The sequence below is a fragment of the Rhinoderma darwinii genome, chromosome 7 (assembly GCF_050947455.1).
Source record: "Rhinoderma darwinii isolate aRhiDar2 chromosome 7, aRhiDar2.hap1, whole genome shotgun sequence".
In the NCBI taxonomy this organism is placed as follows: domain Eukaryota; kingdom Metazoa; phylum Chordata; class Amphibia; order Anura; family Rhinodermatidae; genus Rhinoderma; species Rhinoderma darwinii.
Window position 1 is genome coordinate 92721470 of NC_134693.1, and position 6000 is coordinate 92727469.

Sequence of the window (6000 nt, forward strand, 5' to 3'; positions counted from 1 at the left end):
GGTATTGCCGTAATCAGGACAAATTGTTTACAAATCTTGGGATGCTTTTTCTTCTTTATTGCTTGTAAAAATGTATAATTTCTAAGTTTTATTGAAAAAAATTTAGATTTTCATTTTTACCGACTAATTCCACAAAATTCAGCAAAAAAACCTGTGGGGTTAAAATGCTCACTACACCCCTTGATGAATTCCTTGAGGTGTGTAGTTTGCCAAATGGTATCTTTTTGGAGGTGTTTCCACTGTTTTGGCACTACAAAAGCTCTTCAAACCTGACATGGTGCCTAAAATATATTCTAATGAAAAGGAGGCCCCAAAATCCACTAGGTGCTTTTGTGTTACAGAAAAAAATGGATTAAAATGGATTTTCCGACAAAAAAATTTGTACATTTCACCTCTATTTTGCTTTAATTCCTGTGAAATACCTAAAGGGTTAGGAAACTTTCTAAATGCTGTATTGACTACTTTGAGGGGTGTAGTTTTTAAAATTGGGTGACTTATGGGGGTTTCTATATATAAGGCCCTCAAAGCCACTTCTGAACTGAACTGGTACCTATAAAAATAGGTTTCCGAAATTTTCTTGAAAATGTGAGAAATTGCTGCTAAAGTACTAAGCCTTGTAACGTCATAGAAAAATAAAATATGTATATGTGAAATAGTAACTATTTTGTGTGGTATTACTGTCTGTCTTACAAGCAGATAAATTTAAAATGAGAAAAATCATAATTTTTTCACATTTTTGCAAATTTTGGTGTTTTTCACAAATAAGCAATGAATTTATTGACCAAATTTTTCCACTAGCATAAAGTACAATATGTCACGAGAAAACAATCTCAGAATCGCTTAGATAGGCAAAAGCATTCCGGAGTTATTACCACATAAAGTGACACGTCAGATTTGAAAAAATGGGGCTGGTCCTGATGGCCAAAATGTGTTCGGTCCTGAAAGGGTTAAAGAGGTTTTCCACTTTAAAAAAAAATGTTTACTGACACGTAATAAATACTATTAAACAAACTTGTAATATACTTACCTTTTCAAAGATCTTGATTTATTCTATTCCGTTCATCGCTCTTCTAAACTTCTGGACGAAGTCTTCTTCTGGGCCTGCTCCGTGAACGGCGCATCATCAGTGGGTTGTCCCAGTCAACGAGGCAACAAGCTCGCGCGTGCGCAGTTCAAAGAGTCTCTCTTTGAACCACGCATGCACTGTACAATTATCATCCATTGCGTCTGCGCACCTTCCATTCAATTTTAAAGCTAATGAAGGTACTGCGCATGCCCAGTATGATCAGAAGATTGTACTGAAGAAAGGGAGCAATGTAAATAAACAGCAGGAGGACAACAGACAAGTTTGATCGGAAATACAAACAAAACAGTAGAGGCTTGCATCTCTTAAAAAAATTAGACGCATTTTACTTCAACTTTCTTTAGCTAAGCAAAGAGCAGGGACATGCGAGCACATTACAGACAGTACGGGGCCAGGCATGAACGCGCCAATTACGCTGCCTGGTCCCTGTCAATCAATGTAAGAAGGGAGAGAGGGGGGTTGAACTGGGGAGTGACATTAGAGCATTTAGGTGCAACGGTGATGCCCTCGTTGCACCTGAATGCTCATTGGCATAAACGTAATAAAACTTATTTCTCTACAAAGTAGCAGTAAGCAGAAAATGAAAATAAACGCTAGAAAGAGGTTAGTCTCCTCTACAATACACTGTTACTAGTTTAATGCGGGATTATAGGCTGGCCAAACAGGGTACCAAGTAAAGTCAATAGTCCGAGCAAGGGTACCTGTGATAGTCCAGACAGTAGCAATGGCTATTCTCAGATGGGACCTTGGCAGCAGACACCAGGCGTGGTGTAACACAGCATGACTCCAACTCTTTAAGGCATAGGAACAAGGCAGCATGGGATACAGGATACAGGTAGCGGGAACGGGAACACTGGAATAAGGAAAACCAAGGGACCATTTGTTAGACTGACAAGGGAAAATACAACAACGCTCAGGCAATGACTGAAGTGGCTGGGTCCTTCTTATAGTCCAGGGTGATCTGGGAGAAATCAGTCAAATATTTAACATGTGCTCGCGCTGGACCTTTAAGGCCGGGAATGAGCTCGCGCGCGCACCCTTTTGGTCACTGCAGGACAGGACGGGCGCATGTGTTTCCATCTTTGGGAAGGATGACGTCTGCAGGATGATAGGAGGCTACGGTCTGCGACCGCGGACATTACATTATCTTACGCATCTCTTCTTGGGGCCAGAGCGAGTGAGAACCTTCTTAATGAGGGAAGGAGCCTTGAGGTTCTCCTCTGGCTCCCAGGACCTCTCTTCTGCACCAAGATCTCCTTGACCACAAATACTTCGGCAGAACCATCATGCTGCCTGGAGATGAAATGTTGTAGATAGTTCTCCATGATCTGGTTGTTCCTCTCGACTTGGCCATTGGACTGGAGATGGTAGGCTGAGGAAAAGTCCAACTTTACATCAAGGAGTTACAGAAGGCTCTCCAGAACTTAGAGGTAAACCGAACAGACACGGTATGCAGAGGCAAGCCATGCAGGCGAAAGATGTGTTGGATGAAGTGGTTGGCCAGTCGAGAAGCAGGACGTAGGCCAGTCAGTGGAACAAAGTGAGCCATTTTCGAGAACCGGTCCACCGCCACCATGCCACTCAAGTTTAGAGCTGTATCCCCAGTGACGGATTCTCCTCCTGTCTGCTATACGTTCAAAAGTCCCCCCGGAGGGATGTCTCTAACTTGCAGAGGATTAACAGAGATGATACACGATGGATCAATTTTATTTTGTGGAGAGTCCACGGTGTCCTCTGTATCGAACGACCTGGACAAGGCATCGGTCCTCACATTTTTGTCGGCATTGCGGTTGTGGAGCACAAACTGGAACCAAGCAAAGAACAGCGACCATCTGGCTTGATGGGGGTTCAGTCGTTGGGCCGACTGGAGATATGTGAGGTTCTTGTGGTCCGTATACATCAGGATGGGGTGAGCTTCACCGTCTAATAGATGTATCCACTCCTCCAGAGCCAACTTGATGGCCAGTAATTCCCGATCTCCAATCGAGTAATTGCGCTCTGAGGATGAAAAAAGTTTGGAATAATAGCTACATACCACTGCCCTGCCTTTAGAACCTCTCTGGAACGGAAGTGCACCTGCACTAACAGAGGAAGCGTCCACCTCCAACGAAAACTGTAGCGATACATCAGGGTGATGGAGGGTTGAGGCTGACGTGAAGGCACTCTTAAGGCTATTAAATGCAGCTTCTGCCTCTGGAGTCCACACCTTGGCATTGATACCTTTCTTGGTGAGGGTAGAGATGGGGCCCGTCAGTGAAGAGAAGTGTGGGATAAACTGCCGGTAGAAGTTGGTGAATCCCAAAATACGCTGTATGGATCTCAAACCCTGAGGACGTGGCCATTCCAGGACAGCCTTTACCTTCTCGGAGTCCATCTTGAGGCCTTGATCCGAGATGATGTAGCCCAGGAAGGGTAGAGAATTCTTCTCAAACACGCACTTCTCTAGCATGGCATACAGGCAATTCTCCCTCAGTTGCAGCAGAACTTGACAGACATGTCTCCGATGAGACGTCGGATCTGGGGAAAAAAATCAAAATGTCATCGAGATAGACCGCAACACAAACATAGAGCAGATCTTGGAAGATGTAGTTGATGAATGCATGGAAAACCGCGGGAGCGTTACAGAGACCGAAGGGCCTCACCAGGTATTCGTAGTGCCCATCTCGAGTGTTAAACGCAGTCTTCCACTCATCACCTTGGCGGATTCTAATTAAATTGTAATCCCCACGCAAGTCTAGTTTGGAGAAAATCTTTGCTACTCGTATGCGGTCAAATAGTTCCGAAATTAGTGGCAATGGATATGTATTTTTGACCGAGACATGATTGAGACCACGGTAGTCAATGCAAGGCTGAAGAGATCAGTCTTTTTCTTGACAAAGAAGAACCCGGCCCGGCCAGAGAGGAGGATTTTTGTATGAAACCCCTCTCTAGATTCTACTTGATGTAGGTCGACATGGACTGAGTCTCTGGCAAGGAGAGAGGGTATACCTGGTCATGGGGGGGAAGCATCTGGAACCAGTTTAATGGGGCAGTCGTAAGCCTGGTGTGGAGGAAGCATCTCAGCCTCCTTTTTGCTGATGACATCTGCAAATTGAGAGAAGTGGGGGGGGGGGTAATCATGCCAATAACCAAGGCAGGGGAGGCTGGGGAGGATGAATCTGTAACAGACAATGGCTGCGACATTTAGAGCCCCATTGGAGTCCAGAACTGGGGCATGTAGTTGAAGCCAAGGCAGGCCAAGCAGGACAGGATTGACAGCTTTAGGCAAGACAAGAAAGGAGATTAGTTCTGAATGATGAGCTCCAACTTGGAGTCTCAGTGGCTTGGTCTCAGATACGATCGGGTTGGGCAGAGGTAGTCCATTCAGTGATGCCACAGCCAGAGGGACTGCGTGCAACTGGAGGAGAGCCACTAGGTTTTTTCCGATGAAGTTTGCTGTGGACCCAGAGTCCAGGTATGCTGAGACTCGGTGCGTCTTCTCCCCAGACCCAATGGTCACGGGAATGGACAGTTTGGAGGAGAAATTCTTATCTAGTGCCGTTCCCCCTAGTGTTGTCTCTCCAACCAATCCTAGACATTGGAGTCTCTTTTGTTTCTGAGGGCAAAAACGCACAATATGGCCTCCGAGGCCGTAATACAGACAAAGTCCTGAAGTACGTTTGCGGAGTTTCTCCTGGATAGACAGTTTGAGCAGATCCACCTGCATATGCTCCTCTGGTGAGTATCCTCCCTCCCGACGAACCTCTTGAGATAAGGGAGGAAAGGTAGAAAAGGAAGGATCTTGCAAGGCGCTGCTGCGTGGCTGTTAAAAGATACTGGCGGTGGTAGACGAAATGATATGAAAAATGACTATTTATTGTGAAACAATAAAACAATAGTGGCAACGCGTTTCAACGCTGTAACAGTGTCTTCCTCAGGCCTTCATTCAACGGCCTGAGGAAGACACTGTTACAGCGTTGAAACGCGTAGCTACTATGTAATGACGGGGTAGGGAGACAGACAGGTGAGCCCTAATCTACCCACCACTAAGTCCCTGCCTACTTGCAACGGCCCGTCCCAGGCGACGGCGTACAACTGGGCGACGGTCCCTACGCTCAATAAGTGCACGACAGACAAACAGATAAGGTTACACAGAAGCTAAGGGAAATGGGGCAGTTGCCCACGGCAACACAGTGAGCAACAAGAGTAGTGAACGAGCCGAGTCAAACCAGGAGTGCACGAGGTACAAATCGCAGAGCAGGGTCAAAAATGAAGCAAGGTCAATAATCATAGCAGGAGCAGCAGAGCCAGGAAACAGAAAAGAATCACAGGCAATCATGCTGGTTGCCCTTCTGAGCCAGGGCTTGGACCTGTATGGAGAGGCCCTACATTTGCTGAGCCTGGGTCTCAAGGGGGTCCATAGTTGTGTCAGGGACCAGGGTAGAAAAGGTATATGGGCCTGTGATTATGTAATGATGGGTTAGGGAGACAGACAGGTGAGCCCTAATCTACCCGCCGCTAAGTCCCTGCCTACTTGCAACGGCCCGTCCTAGGCGACGGCGTACAACTGGGCGATGGTCCCTACGCTCAATAAGTGCATGACAGACAAACAGACAAGGGTACACAGAAGCTAAGGGAAAGGGGGCAGTTGCCCACGGCAACACAGTGAGCAACAAGAGTAGTGAACGAGCCGAGTCAAACCAGGAGTGCACGAGGTACAAATCGCAGAGCAGGAGCATAGTCAGTAAAGCCAGGGTCAAAAATGAAGCAAGGTCAATAATCATAGCAGGAGCAGCAGAGCCAGGAAACAGAAAAGAATCACAGGCAAAGGAGGAGCAGGAAATGCAGGTATAAATAGACAGAGGGCGGGAGCTAGCTCCGTCTGGCCAGGCTGTGATAGGCCCTCCCACTCCTCAGCCTCCCAGCCTGACTGGTAG